This window comes from Aptenodytes forsteri, unplaced genomic scaffold, assembly GCF_000699145.1.
Source record: "Aptenodytes forsteri isolate BGI_AS27 unplaced genomic scaffold, ASM69914v1 Scaffold73, whole genome shotgun sequence".
NCBI classification, from domain to species: Eukaryota; Metazoa; Chordata; class Aves; order Sphenisciformes; family Spheniscidae; genus Aptenodytes; species Aptenodytes forsteri.
Window position 1 is genome coordinate 838,353 of NW_008796215.1, and position 15,787 is coordinate 854,139.

Sequence of the window (15,787 nt, forward strand, 5' to 3'; positions counted from 1 at the left end):
TCTGCGTCAGTAATGTGATAGAGAACGGAAGGCACAGAGTGTGATGACATTTAGCACGTAACATGCTCAAAGCCCTACACAAGCAGAGATTACTCATCCCTCTCGTCCCTGAAAGGTAAGATATATACTGTAAATGGTGTAAAGGAGAGACAATCCTTGGAGTATCTGTCAGTATTACCAATGAATTTATAAGTGGTTACCTGGAGTCCTCCTCAGAGGGCAGAAACCATCAGCATCCACGGTACGTTATATTGATTTTGCATTTACAGTAATGACCAAAGGGTGGCTCCCCATCCCCACAGTAAGTCTTAGGAACCAGAACAACGCTGTAAGATACAGAAAGTTTAACCGTCTTTCTCTACAATCTTAACACTGCCATTCTTGGAGTATGTTTTCTATCTAATCAACTTAGAGCCTATTTCAGTGCAATCTCTGTCTTTTTTTTCCCAGAAAGGAGAGTGGTGTTTGGAAAAGGAGTCTGGATTTTGTGAACTGATAGGGATCATGCATTCACAGCTTTAAAATTGCTATCCCAATTATATACGGTATGTGGATTTTTTCTAAAAGCATTGACATTATCAGTAAACATATGTTGTTATGTCCTGTGAATATCAGTATTTTCTAAAGTAAGTTTCAGTTTCTTTATTGTAATTAGAAGAGTGAAACGTTTCATTTCTGAAATACAAACTGTCTCTTATAAAAGAAAATTGGTCACTGCAATTACTGTATTTTTCTAGTCGAAGGCAGATTAGACAGTGTCTGGTTTTAGAGTGTCCAGTTATATGATGTGCTGCATATCTTCAACTCATATATGCTTCAGCAGGAGAGAAAGATGTTCAGCACCTAAGCAAAGATATTTCCTGTTTGTTAGTACTCGTACCATCATTTAAGATTCAGCAGTGAATGCAAACTCTGAATCCTCCTTCCCTCACTCCATTTTTCAGTTGAAATTTATGATTATGTGATCTGTTGTTGATTTTCCACTCTGATATTTTCCAGATGTTTTTAAGGGTGTGCCTTGTGATAAGACACCCTTTATAAATAGTCTTCAGAAATTAAAGTAGTTTACTCTGACTCACCGTCTTTTGCCTATAAAGATTTTACCCAGCCACAGCGCTATCATTTTTCTGCCAGCATGCTGCTCTAATGTTGCCCCATATTTGCCCTGATCACCATATTATCCTCTATGAGCACCCCGAACTGGTAGCACTCTTGGATGAGGCTAAACTGATCGTATAATAGCTTGTGTTGTACTGCAAGTCCCAAATTCCTTCCCCAGAAAAATCCTTTAACGCACTGCTTCTGCTGTACAGTAACTCAACTTTGACTTATGAGATGCTGTCAGTCCACAAATCACTGCAGAAATCAGATTTCTGATGCAGCTGTCAACCTCGTGTATGCTGGAAGCTGCCTGTCTCTTTTGGAGTTATACCCAACCCTTCTTGTTCAAGATTCCTGTAAACAAGTACAAGTCAAGTGATAAAGACCCCTACTGTAGGGAATTCCTGGCAATATTACCCTTCAAAATGAAAATTAACTGCTATGTAGGTTTTGATCTTCCCATTCCTCCCCTTTGTAATACCCCATCAACTTATCCAAGGATACATAGGTCCATCCATGTCTTCTGTGTGCTGTTTTTCCCTCTGATAATGTTTTCCAATTAAAGAAATCTTTTTTCTCCATCCACCTTCTATAATTAGAAAAACCTAAAATCCTCTTTCCAAGAATCTTCCTAATATTAAGTTCTCGCATCTTCAAAATGACTTAGCCTATAAATTTCCTTTTTCTTTTATTGGTCATGCTTTGAAAAATTATTCTGTAGAATTTTGAGTACTTTCTTGTACTTAGCGAGTATTCACAATATAAGGGATTTACGCAGTCTAAGGGTAGGGAAATCTTATCTGTAGATCTTCAAGGATGCAACTTCAGCTATGCAAGTCTTGAAATGTAAAAATGTAAAAAGTGGCATTGCTTAGTCTCCTTTGGAACTTAGACTAATTTCAAGATTTACACTATTCACTGAGGTTAAAAAACTTGTAACTAAACAGTGTTTTGGGAGGTAATGTTAGAAGGGCTCTGTTTTCACCTTTGAATATTGTTATTACAATTTTCTTTTTCTACTAAGGATATTGTCTATGTCTGATATCACATTGTATTGCCTTTTTAGTTGGTTGTAAGGGAAATTTTGCCCTTTTACAGGTAGGGCCTTGATTTACTGTGAAGAGCAGAGCTGTGTCATTTGAGAATGTGTATTTTGCAGTTGTAAATTATCGATTGATGATAACTGCTCTGAAGCCCATAAAAACATGATTTTGGGTGGTAGAGGTAGAGATAAAGTCAGAAAACAGATGCTTAGGAACAGCCATTCTCTAACCTCCAGGCATAAACAACTTTTAAATGCAGAAGCGGGCAGAAGAAGTTTTAAATGGTTTTAAAATAACAACTCCTTTCTCCCTATTCCCATCTCTCCCCCTGCAACTCAAACCCTTTCAACCACAATAATTTGTGGCAAGGCATCTGTGCATTTGGAACAAAATGTTAGCAGTGAGGTAGGAATGCACTGCTTGGGCAGGTGATCCCTTATCAGAACTGCTACTTGGCAGACCAAGAAACCTTCCTTCAGCTTTTCTGGATGACTCTCTGACTGACACTTATGACTCTTTAATGACATGTTATCTGCTAACTTATGTATAATGATAGGTGAGGCAGGGAGAGAGGAATCACAGAAGTCCTATTGTGTACCTAATAGCAAATGCACAATAGGCTTGTAGAGAGACTTTTTTTTAATAGGGCCTGATCCAAAGCCTTTTGATATTAATAAAAAGAACTAGCTTTGAAATTAGGCACATATTTCAGTGAATTAGTTAATTCTGAAAGAATCTGAAGAGATGTTAACTGTACAATTGGCTGATGAAAGAAGAGGCATAGACTGAAGACTTGGAGAACCTTGTTACAGTGTGATCTCTGATATGTCCCACCTGTGTTTTTTGTGTTGAATTTCAATGTGAAGTTGGCCATCTCTGTTAGCACAAGTCTTTCAAATATAGTGGCTTTAAAGTAGTCAGGAGAATGTTGTTTTCCTAAGAATATCTGGGGAAAGGTGAACATCTCTGCAATTATACTGTTGGGGAGTCACTGAGAAAACATCGCTGATGCTCCATGACTCTGAACAGCAAAGCACTGTTGTGTGTCCTGGTCTACGTTTTCTTGTACCAAGAAATGTGGTATGGGGGATTGACATGTTTTATTTTAGATCATGGTGCTATGAGATTTTGTTTGTTTCTTTCTTTCTTTACACAATGTCCCCTCAAAAAAAAAAAAAATTATATAGGCATTTGGATCCTTCTCTCACATGCTATAATAATGCCATACCCCAAAAACTGCGGAGTATGGTCATGTGGAACAGACAGGCATCATTCCTGTTTTACATTGTCAATATATACAGATACAAAAGATTTATTTGCACAAGGATTGGAACTTTCGCTGATATTCCATCAAGGTGAAACAGCTCCAGGAACTGTTTGAGAGCAAACCACCTCAAGGCTACACCTTTATAGGAAGGATAAGGGTGTGTCCCAAGTAGTGAGTTGAAATCCTTGAAGAAGAGGATGGACTTGAACCCAAATCTCTTATGTCTTGGCAAATTTCCAGGTAAACATAGTTCCTTCTCTCTTCAGTTGGTATATGTAACTGTTTTTTGTTATTTGCCTAAGCCAAAATTTTTTGCAGGCTTTATTCGGGATAATTAAACTGTGGGGTTTTTTCAGAAAATAAAATACATACCCAAAGCTATCTACATATAACACCCCCAAATTAGGATGTTCAAGCTTGCATTACCTATGTATTAATTCCCTTGTTTTTTTCTAAATCCGTTTCAGCTCCTAGAGTATTCAAATGAATCCTGTTAATGCTGTGTCCTCTGAGTATTTGCAAAGCAGCTCATGAAACAAGAGTGTCTCTCTGTCCATCAACCTGGTATAATTGTACCTATCTATGGGGAATTGGGCGTGGGCTTTACTGGCACTCTGGTTTCATTAGGGCAGTTGGTCAGAGTGTCTTGAACCTGCTGTTCCAGATTAGTTGTAAAGACTGTCTGCAATTTTGAGGAGTGACTGTTGTTGACCAGTGTGGCCGTGATGCCCCTAGAAAATCCCCTTTCCAAGTAGCATAATGTAATAGTAACTCTGACATTGTTTCCTTCTGGATTTTTGGTTGATCCATCTACCCTCCAACACCTTCAAATCAGAGTGATCTTCTTCTGCCAGCTGTGTTGCATAAAAAGTTCCACTCTTTATATGGCCCTTGAAGTCCAAAATAAACATACAGGAACATAAACTCTTTCACCCCTTCTGGGCCCAGCACTCAGCGGACTCCTCACCCCTCCAATGGTCAATAGAAGTCAAAAAAAAAAAAAAAAAGCAAACACTTCCATCCCACCTGGGATCAGGGACCCCTAAGTCACTGGCAGCCAGAAAAATCACTCATTTTCTGCCAGGCCTTCTTCACCAAAGGGAGGTTTTAATTGGGAACAGTCTCCCCTGGCTTCAGGCCTCTCAGTCACCATTAATAGCTGGATACTCACCCTGTCAAGCTCTTCCCTGCCAGTCTAACACCTACTTCCTTCAGGTGCCATAGGGTGGGACGTATTAGGAACTCAGCAGCCCATTAATTCTTTCCTGATTTCTGTGGGAGGTCTTAACAGAAGTTCCAGATTTTCTTCAGAGGCAGCAAGTTTGGGATTTGAGTTCCACCCTCTGTAGCAAGCATGGACCGTGCGTAGTAATACTAAAATCTACCTGTCTTTTTATCAGAATTAAAGTGCACCTGTGCTTTAGAAGTAAATGAAGGCAAAGGTCAAGAAAATGTTCTGGTGTGATGAAAATGTGAATTGGGGTACAGAGTACACTGGTAATTGCAGTGTTTACAGGTATGTACAGCAATGGCAGCTCAGTCGACACAGACATAGACTTAGAAAAAAGAGGCAAAGGTTTTTCAGCATGGCCTACAGTGCCTTAAGCATTGGGGCATTAAATTTCAGGCACTTCAGCATGGACTCTGATGTTCAGCGTTTAAATGCTTTTCTGAAAGTGTTTCTAAATAGGCATCTAGAAGATACAGTCAATCGCTCTGAGCCGTTCCTGTAAATTTTACTAAGCAGCTGTCTGTATCTTCCTCTTCTGAATGCTTTGCAACTCTGCAAGCACTTGCAACTTTGAAAGCACTGTTTGCTCAATGGAACAAATTAAATTGGGTAGGCTTCCCTCAAGCCATGTTATCTGGACAGAAATAGTGAGGCACTTGCGTCACTTCCAGTGTGGAAGTGCAGTTCTTCCCGTTCACATCTCCACAGCTTTTGTATTCTAGATAAGAGATTGCAAAATCTATTATATTTGTACTGTCCATTAAGAGCTATTGAACAGTGATCAGTAAACAAGAATAGCATGACGCAGGAAAACCACTCAGCGTGGATTTAGTTAAGCATTAAGCTAAGCAACAGAGAGGGAGTGGGTACTCAAAGGAAGAGACAGACAGAGAAACAAAAGTACCTGGAAATAAAGGGTCTATATCTGTACAACAAAGTGATAAACGGACTTCTGGTTTTGGATGCACGCTGCTTTTGTGCAGGTGTCTGTCTACCTGTCCACCCATTTTTGAACTTCCTTTAAGCCAGAGTTTGTTTTATCAAATTCTGAGAGATGTCTTGTCTTTTTTCACCCTTCATTTTCCTCTCCCATCTCCTGTGTTTTTTGTGGCAGGGAAATTCCTTGCATGTTATAAATGATTTTGGGAAGAGGGGGCAGCCTTGCACTTCTCTCTCTCCATTATTTTCTGACAGCAGTAGCCACTAGGGAATATTTAGGACCCAAAGTGCTTTACTGCACTTTTTAGCATTGTTCACTTAAAACTGCCATTCCGTTGGAAGGAATAATCTATTAATTTGTGACTCAAATCTGCAGAACAAATATCAGTTTTGATGTCATGTCTTATGACGCTGATGGAATCCCAGAATTGCCAACAGTGGTAAAAATTATTTAGCTGATAGTTTGCTACCAAGACCCGGCAGGCTTGTAGAATATTGAAGAGTATTTTTTTTTTGGTGACCTCAGAAAAGCCATTTCCCAGGCTTTGCCATCACAGGTCTCCATGGTTTGCAGATGAGCTATATGAATAACGAGCCAGTACAGAGTACCCACAGCAGAAGTCTCAGGCTGAACCATATTGATTTGCACCACAGAATTTTTTTTAAAGCAGTAAGTGGTGGCTGGATGAGGAAGGCAAAGATGTATTTCCTTTCTTATAACCCTGTAAGTGTTTTACAGCAGACTTGTTCCAGATAGTTGACAGTTTAATCTGTGCTGGGTCAAATGGGTTGCATAGCGTTCAGGGTTTTTTGGTATGAAGAAATGTTACTCAGCAAGCTCAGATAGGAATTAATCTGCCTTGGTGGAAGCAGCCCAGTGAAGTTAGGAGTGAAAGCTCCCTTTTCTGCATGCGTTTCAACCAGGTCTGCTTGGCCATGGCACCAGGGTACCTTTTGTGTCAGAGTCTCTGATACCTTCAGCTGTCCAGCGGGTGAGAGCCTGTAGGAATGTTGTGGGTTTATTGCATTTTGTCTCTGTGTATGTGTATAAATGAGTCTGTGTACACGTTCATCCAGGCCCTTGCTCCAAAAATCTTTCTTACACTGTTATCTCTGCAAAGCTTTTCCTTCAACTTTATGGGAAGTTTAATCTAAAAGAGATCTGTTTCCACATAGTCGCTCTCACTCGAGCTGATTTTGAATGCCTAATTACAAACTTAACACTTCCAGCACATAAAAATACAGAGAAGCTAAAATAAGCTTATCATTTGAAATATAAAAACTTTTAAATTCTCAAATTTTATATGGATCTACACCCCAGGTAAGATGGATTTAATGACTTCTTAACGATGCATGTACTCTGCCCCACACAAACTTACAACTGCAAATGTGTTTTTGATACAAACTCCTATTTGTCAAATGTTATAAAAATGTCATACTTTGCATTGTTTAAGAGCATTTCAAAAAGTAAATCTTATACACCTAGGATAAACTTGACACATTTATTCCACAGTTTGAGAGTACTGCTTTTGAGAAGCATACCATGCATTCTATAAACATTTATCATATAATACATTTCCTTTAGTAAATATTTAAGTAGCTATGTAACCTATTCCAACACAGATGTAGACTTCCCCATGGTTGGGGGGAGAAGAAGATGTTGCTAGGTGTTGCTATACTAAGTGCTATACCAAGTGCACAACCTGCTTTTGCAATTGTGGTGCATCTGTTATCTAGAATAAATACATGGTTTTGACTCTGTTAAAAGATTATTTGTATGAAATAAAAAGCTTCAGTGAGTGGAGGCTTATTTTAATTGTATGTTTATGCAGCTCTTGATCATGATGGAAATCTCTTTTCTTAGGTTTTTCAGTAACAGTAATAATTCCCTGTTTAAGGAGAGAGCCAAACTGCACTAAAACACACCAGCAGGGTTGGAAGGCGCGATGGATTTGCTGAACAGAGTATGACCTGGCCTCTCAAGTCCCATGTTCCCAGGGCAATATGTTATTGGCACTTTTGGCACTTGTGTTAGCACTGTTGTGACTGTATCCTGGGTTTAACTGTATGTCTGTTCTTCCTGTCCTACGCTTCCATTTCACCTCTTATATTTAAAGGTAGGACTTTGATTTTCCTCAACTAGATATACATATCGCATGAAACATGTTTATTGCTGGACTGTACAGTCTTCAAAGGAAATTCAGAGAAGGTCAGTTCTTGTTAGCTGTGGAAGATGGGAGATCGACTTTGCTTTCCCCTCTAGTCAAAATATCCCAGAAACTAGAGATCACTTACAAAAATACGATGCGTTTGCCTGCGGCTTTATCATGATGTCATTATAGGCTTGTGATAACAATGCTCCAGTAAGACACAATAATAACACACATACATGTGGTCACACTCTGTTTAACTTTTAAGTTTATTCTGCTTTTGCCTCCAGCATTTCTTCTGTCTGATGCTGTATGATTTGAAAGCATTCCCAACGGGCCAAGAGCAAAGCCCCGGGCTCTGGCATCCCTGGTGCTCTGTGTTCCCTTACTGCCTCGCTGGTGGAGTCTCTTTAATGTGAAGTTAATCACGTTATTTTGAACTGTTTATGGGAACAAATTGGATGTGAAATAATAAACATTGGCAGCTCTTTTCAATAATAAAGGTACCCCAGAACTGACACGAGATCCTATCAGTTTCTTGAAGAAAGGACTTTCCTGTATAACCTTTTAAAGCAATTTGTCCATGAGTGAGCACATTAAGAAACTCCTTGCATCTTCCAGGGCTCTCAGACTCTTTTATGCATTAAAGGGATTGAGAAGCTTTGCTTTATTTTTTTCAAATTTAGAAAAACTTTCAAGAAAGATAAAAATACCACCACTTTGACTAATTATTTGATGTCTAGTAACCAGGGCAGCGCAGGAAAAGTATCTTCACTTTCTTGCTTCAATTTTGAAAGAGATTATTTCTTTCCATCTCCCTGTCCAATGGTTACAGAAATTTACTGTTAAGTTACCCACTGACAAAAACACTCAGATACAGTTTGAAGAGCACTATCAATGCCTGACGAATATAAATGAAACAGGACTGATATTATTTTTTAAAGTAGAAATTTGGGCTCTTAAACAGCTAAAAGAACTTGCCTACCCTAGAAAACCCTGTGGTGCTTAAACAACTGGAGAATGTGGTTAATTCCAGGCTATTCCTTTTGCCTCCTAACTCATGTTTTCACAATTTTCTTGTGAAGACGATAATTAAAATATGTTGCTGCGAACAACATCTCCTGCCACCACTACATTGTAGTGAATCTGTGATGTTGTTTGGCAGAATTTAACTTTTGGTGCATAAGCAAACATTTTAAAGCAGGCAAATACTGTCTCACAGGGGAATGTGAGTTGGCTGAAGATTATGTTAAATATCAATTTGGAAACATGCCCCAAATTCTGATCTCCTTATTGCTTAGGGGATCTTTTTTTTCCTCACTGGCATTTTTAACACATTTCAAATTATTCCCAAATCCAGATAATATGAGAACATTTATGATAACTGTACAAACGGTACATCCTGCAATAACCTATTTAAGATTTTAACCTTGAAGTATAAAGTGTTTTAGAGATTCTGTTAAGATATGGAAGTAAGGATGGACTTTATTTTAATGGAAGTATAGACTTCTCTTTGTTTTGCTGCTTCTGTATCATTGGGACAGTAACACATACAAAAAAAGATTGATGAACAGATGAAAACATTGAAGAACAGTGCAGACAAAATGAAAGGTATCCCAAGCGTCATCATGATAGTAGAGTCTCAAGTAGATACATAGCCCTAGGATATACAGTGGAAGCCAGCACACTGAGAAGGTAGCAGCAGCTTCATTAGAGAGGCTCTTTGGGTGTTTCTGTAACTCAGCAGGGACATCACGGGACTTTTGTGCAGGAAAAGAACTAGCCAGATGTAGCTGACAGTAATCACCATGACTGGGATCAAATAGAGAATAAGCTGCGTAAGAAGAATCGGGAGGTGTTGCTGATAGAGCGCTGACTGGCAGGATGTTCTGTTTCAATTGTGGCATGGATTCACAATGATAAGCTGATGACCAAGCTATGCCCAAACCACAGTCAGCATCAAGACAGTGGTACTGTCATAAGTGGCACTTTTGGGAGCTCTGTAAGGTTTCAGAATGATTCTGGCTGTCCCAGATAGCAAGAGGAGTCACATATAGCAAGAGGAGTAACATGAAAATGCAGAACTATCAATTCCTGGCTATCTAAAGATTTGCAATGATAACAGGGTTTGTGAGAAGGGAGAGGACTTGTGATATATGATCCTACTATAGGGCAGGATGACTGGTGAGGGAGAACAGAAGGATGTAAAAGGAGGTTCATGGAGATATATGCTGAGCTTACTCTTTCTGTGTTGTGGAAAGTGATAGCTATATATATGCTTCTGCTGTGAGGATTGCATGGTTGCTTCGAAGTCATCCCTGACTGCCACCATTCTCATGTCATCATGAGACAGTTCAGATCTGGAAAGTGCCAGGCTGCCAGCACGGGAAAGGGTGTGATGCTGGGGCATGACTGGGTGCTCGAGAGTGTGGTCTGCAGAAGCCAGGGTTGCTGCCAAAATCGTATGCATGCAACCACAGCCTGTGGTCTGACAGTATCAAGATTTTGGTGGCAGTCGTGGCTTACAGCCCTCACCACACGTTCCTGCCTCTGTGCCACAGCACACTACCCACTTGGTAGTGCCAATAAATCACTTGCATAGCCACGCTATAAACCCGGTCAGAGAATCTTAAAAAGAAACTGCAAAGAAAAAGGGGCATGTGAAGGGTTTGATGATTTGAAAGATGGCTAGCTAGTTTTGTCTGAGGTTGTAGCTCTCTGAGATAAAGTTTGGCAGAAAAACTGGCTTGAAGTTTTTCACCTCTCCACTTTTCCCACCTTACAACTCTTCCGTACTCGTTCTGTGGTGCCCTGTCCCCTCGGTTGTGTCAGCATAGCCAATTATGCAGCCAAGCCTGCGCCACGCTATAAACCCGGTCAGAGAATCTTAAAAAGAAACTGCAAAGAAAAAGGGGCATGTGAAGGGTTTGATGATTTGAAAGATGGCTAGCTAGTTTTGTCTGAGGTTGTAGCTCTCTGAGATAAAGTTTGGCAGAAAAACTGGCTTGAAGTTTTTCACCTCTCCACTTTTCCCACCTTACAACTCTTCCGTACTTGTTCTGTGGTGCCCTGTCCCCTCGGTTGTGTCAGCATAGCCATTTATGCAGCCAAGCCTGCCAGCTGGAGCGGAGGCTTTCTTAATGCTCTGGATGTACAAAAAAACAATAATGAAATGAGAGAGTTGACATTTGTTAATGGCTCCCCATTGGAACAAAAGACATTGGTCTCTCCTGTCAAACACACGACAATTGGAGATCTTTTTCCTATCATTTTGGACTGTGCGGAGAAGACCTACCTTGTGTCTGCTCCTGACCAGAGTCTCGGGATCCTGCCAGTCTGCTGGCAAAACTTCCCCTCCCATTTCTCACCCCTGCACAGCAGAAGCAGGGTGGCTTGCTGCTGTCATGGTACCGAGGGCCCGTATCCAGATTCCTAAACTGCAGTTGGGGCTTCAGTCACAGCAGAGCCAGTGCAATAGGTGAGGAGCGTGCTTCGTTAGTGTTTGTGAGTCAGGCATTGAGTATACCACGGACTTACTCAGGTAAAGCTTGGGTGTTTAGTTGGTGAGTGTCCTGCTTTGCTTCCATTGACTTGAGTGGGGCAGCTCCCACAGGCAGCGCTGGTACAGGTGAGGGTCCTACCCCTTGTGCCACCCACTGCTTGATTCAATTGCCCGGTTCAGAGTGTCTTGTTTTTCTCGCTTCAGCTTTCCGCCTCCAGTTTTATGCTTTCTCTGAAGGCAGTGCCGCAGTCTGCCCCACACATTTCCAGGTTTATTCCTGGTTGCAGTTGGTCTCACCAAGTAGGAAAGTATGAATTTGCAACCTTGTGGTTATTTTTATATAAGAATGTCTTAATACATGGTGGATGTTTGAGTCTAGCTTTCGATGTTTTTCAAACGGTGTCTGTATTTTGATTTTTAATTTGCCTCTGAGCAAGACTGTCTACAAACACTGGCCAAATCTGCCTATCTGGGACCTGGAAGGGGTCCCTGGAGAAAGCACTTCAAGTCATTTATTCAGCACTGGCTGCTTTTACATTTGGCTTGAAGTCTGACAACTTTCCACCAGACCTGCAGCATAGTAAAGCACATCCTCTCTATGACAGCAGTAGAGCCAAGGAACTAGCAGGTTGCAGGAGTGAATGCTATAAAACAGATGTTATTAGTGGGCTTCACCAAGGGTGGGAGGCTGAGTACAGTAGCCCTATTACAGCCTCCAAGGTGGGCCACAAGATTGCTGTCTTATGAGCAAGCTGTGCCTGCAGTATTTGGCTCAGCATCGCATCCTGAAAATTCCAGTGCTGAGAAGCACTTTTGCGCTATGAGTAAACTGTAAGCTAGATTTGAAAGGAAAGATTTTGATTAAAATCAGCATTTCAGAGCCTTCAGCTGGCAGCTGGTGTGGTGTTAAGGATGGACATCGTTGGAGACTCCTGCGGTAAAGAGGCCCCATGTCTGAGTGTTTAAAACCAGGTTCCATCCAGTTGTGATGGTGGTTTTTAACAGTCAGAGGAAAAAAAATATTGCTGCATATTTACACATAGGGACAGATTCTGCTCCCATTAAAACCAATGGCAAAGTTCCCGTTGATTTCCATGGGTGCCTGCCTCAAAATGTTTGAACAGTAAATATATTCTTCTGGGTGGGAAACCAGGATAGAAATCCCTCTCACAGCCTGCTCCCAGCACTGCAAATGTCAGGGTTTTTCAGCGCTAGGCTCAGAAACTCTACTTCTAATTTTAAAATCCTTTTAAACTTCAACCACCATATGTGGCCTTACTTCACAGCTGTCAATCAGAATCCCCAGCCAGTATTATCTCAGCCTATATTTACCTCTATTCTCCCTGTATGTGGAATTATTTCATTTTTATAAATATCAAATATATCAGAGTAATTGAGAAATGTAATATTAGATACAAGCATTTGCTCCCCGAGTGCTTTTAATCAAATAATAAATCTTGATGTGCTTTAGTTTCATTGACACTAGATGAGCTGATCTGGTATGGATTTTTTAGTGCTTATGCTCTATATGCATTTCCCAAAGTGTGTGCATGGCATGTATTTTTTGTCTCTCTCCCCACCTCTGTCTTGATTGAAAGCTTTAGAAGTTCATGGTCATTTGGGATTTTTAGGGATATAGCATACAGAATTTATAGAAAACAACTTATAAAAAAATCCCCCTAGCTTCTCCTTAGAAATTTGAGACAAAAGCCTTTCTTTAACGTCTCTGAAAACTCCTTAATGCAGAGCATTCCCTCATAAACTGGTGGCTTTTTTTAAAACCTGTAATGTATATATAGATTTCTGTTTCCAATAGTTTTCAGAGTTGTGTACAGTCAACTCAAATTATACAGAGCCAAAACTTCTGGCAAATTACTGTCAACCTGTATCAACATTTGCATCAATAACATTTGGTATCGCTTGATGGATGGTCTACATCCAAGCTTTGGAAATGTGTATGGCGTCTGTGTGTTCAATGTGCTGTTAACTGTGCTGTCTACTGAAGGCTGCTCCTCTTTGGCAGTCAGTGCTTCCTAAGGATATGATTGCATGATGGACAACCTGCATACCCCAAACTTCTTGGTCCAAGTAAACTATAGATTTCTTCTGTGTTCTGAAATGTGCAGTAAGAGGGCACAATGACTGTCCAGAAAGGAGGGAGAAACAGATGAGCAGTGGTCTTTGATTACCAAGGTAATCAGAGGAAGGAGAGAGGGAGGGAGGGAGGGAGGGAGGGAGGAAGGAATAAAAAAGGAGGAAAAAAGAGAGGAAGAATCAGAGAAATAAAAGGGAAGTACAAAAAGCTAGTAAAGGGAAGTAAAGCTAGTAAACAGTTCAGTCAGTGGGAGGGAGGGAGGGAGGGAGGGAGGGAGGGAGGGAGGGAGGGAGGGAGGGAGGGAGGGAGGGAGGGAGGAAGGAATAAAAAAGGAGGAAAAAAGAGAGGAAGAATCAGAGAAATAAAAGGGAAGTACAAAAAGCTAGTAAACAGTTCAGTTTGCGTACTTATGCTTCTAATACCATTCAGTTATCAACCCGTTCTTAAGCCACACGCAGCTGATAGCAAATTGCACCACCTTGGAAATGTTAACCTTGGAAATAGTTTCAAAAATGCTCCTCACTTTTTTTTTTTGGTGCTAATGGAATATTAAACAAAGTTTTGAGCCTGTGCAGGCATTCTTAAGTAGCCTATGCCCAATACTTGTAGAGTAAAACCAGTCAAACACCTACACAGAGCCAAGAGTTTGCAAGCCTTTCCTGGTTCACTGCAATGAATTTGGCTACTAGATCTTATGTCTGATGGAGCCACTCTGATAAAATAACAGGATTGTTGGGGTGACCTGCGTTTACATGGTGTTCTTCTCTTGTGAGAGAGGAGTGTCACTTATGCTGAAAGATAATAGATCTTATGGAAACCTCCCAAAAGGAAAGAGTGAAGAATAGAAGAAATCATAGCAGAGGAGCAGAGGCTTTCATTGCCCGCTGCGTCTTCTAGGTCCGCTTTTACCCACGTTGGGATAGCTGGGTTGTGTGCGAGGATGATCGCAGCCAAAATGGGGACAGAGAAACCCCTGTTTCTCTGAGCTTTCGGTGTCCCAAAGGGGAGAGGATTCCCCCCCGTGGGTGCTCACGCACACATGCCCTACTCATTCACAAGAGAGAGTCAGGTGAGCATAGCACCCGCTTGCTTTCTCAACACAGACGCGAAGGAAAGCTTGTCATGAGTTTCTCTGCAACTCCAGTGCTTTTACGATGAAACGGTGAAGTAAAGAAAGAATTCACTTAATTTACAATGCATAAGCAATGATCTACTAAATATACACTTTGTGTTACAGATGGCCCCTTTTACAATTCAGCTTGTGAGAGCAGTGTCTCCAAATGGTTTTGAATATTTTGCAGAGTCACATTCAAATTTTCTTCCGTCAGTAACTGTGCATGCTGTCAGTAAAAATAACAAGATAACCTAGAAGGAAGAAAAGCTCACATTTATTTCCTTACTTTGGCACAAATTACTCACTAGTCAGAATTTTTGAATCTCTTCACCTTTCTGAGGTAAATAAATTGAGTGCCATGCGTCTTAATATGTATGGGTCTTTCATATAAGATGTTAAAAACTGCATTGTGTAGATAATAGGTCCATTGATGAGGGACCAGACTTGGAATTGGCTGAGCTGGGTTCTCTTGTAGGTTCTCTCTCTGAGTGGCTGTGTGGGGTTAAGAAAGTTGCAGAGCCTTGGAGCCCCCATTTGTGACAGCCTCTCTCCCAGTAAAGCACTTGAGGGTGTAGAGGTAAAAGTCACCACATACGGAGGGTGTCAATGACTGAGTGACCTATCCTCCTGTATCACTGTACGAGAAAATTTTGGGGTTTTTTTTGGTTTCTACTTTTCTCCTCCCCCCCCCCCCCCCCCCTTCACCCCGCCTCTGCTATGCAGTTTCTGCTGACGTTGAACGCACGAGTGTTTTTCAATGGTGTGTCATCAGTGTACTGGTTTATAAGTGTACTGTACTAATTTCCTAGTGTCCTTGTTACTGTGGGTGGTGGTTCCTTGGTGTGAGATCCACTGAGATGACAATCAGTATACCAGTATGAAGCATTCTGTTGCTGTTTTGTTATGGTTGACATTTTGATAGCTAAAAAAAAAAAAGGTATGCGTGTGTTAAGCTATACAAATAATGTTTATTTTTTGGTTTGCTGTGATTCTGCAAATGTGATCCAGTTTTAGGACTGCCTGAAATGTTTTACTTTTAACTTCTTTTTATAAAATTCTGGCTTTTTTAAAGTGAAAAAGATTGTTTTGAAATAAAACCTTGAAATGTTTCAATTGTGTCAGTGCAAAACATTTCAGCTTTCCTATATTTTAATCTTTTTTAGTCAAAAGTATTTGTGAAATTCAGCAAACTTCATGAATGGTTTCAGCCTTCCCAGAACTACGTAGTTCTGTGAATAAGCTATTTGCCAAAAAGCAAAGAAATCAATCTACTCGGTTGTATTTATAAACAAAAACTTTAAGAATTCATCATTGTTTTACAAAGCTTATTTTGCAGATCTGTCTC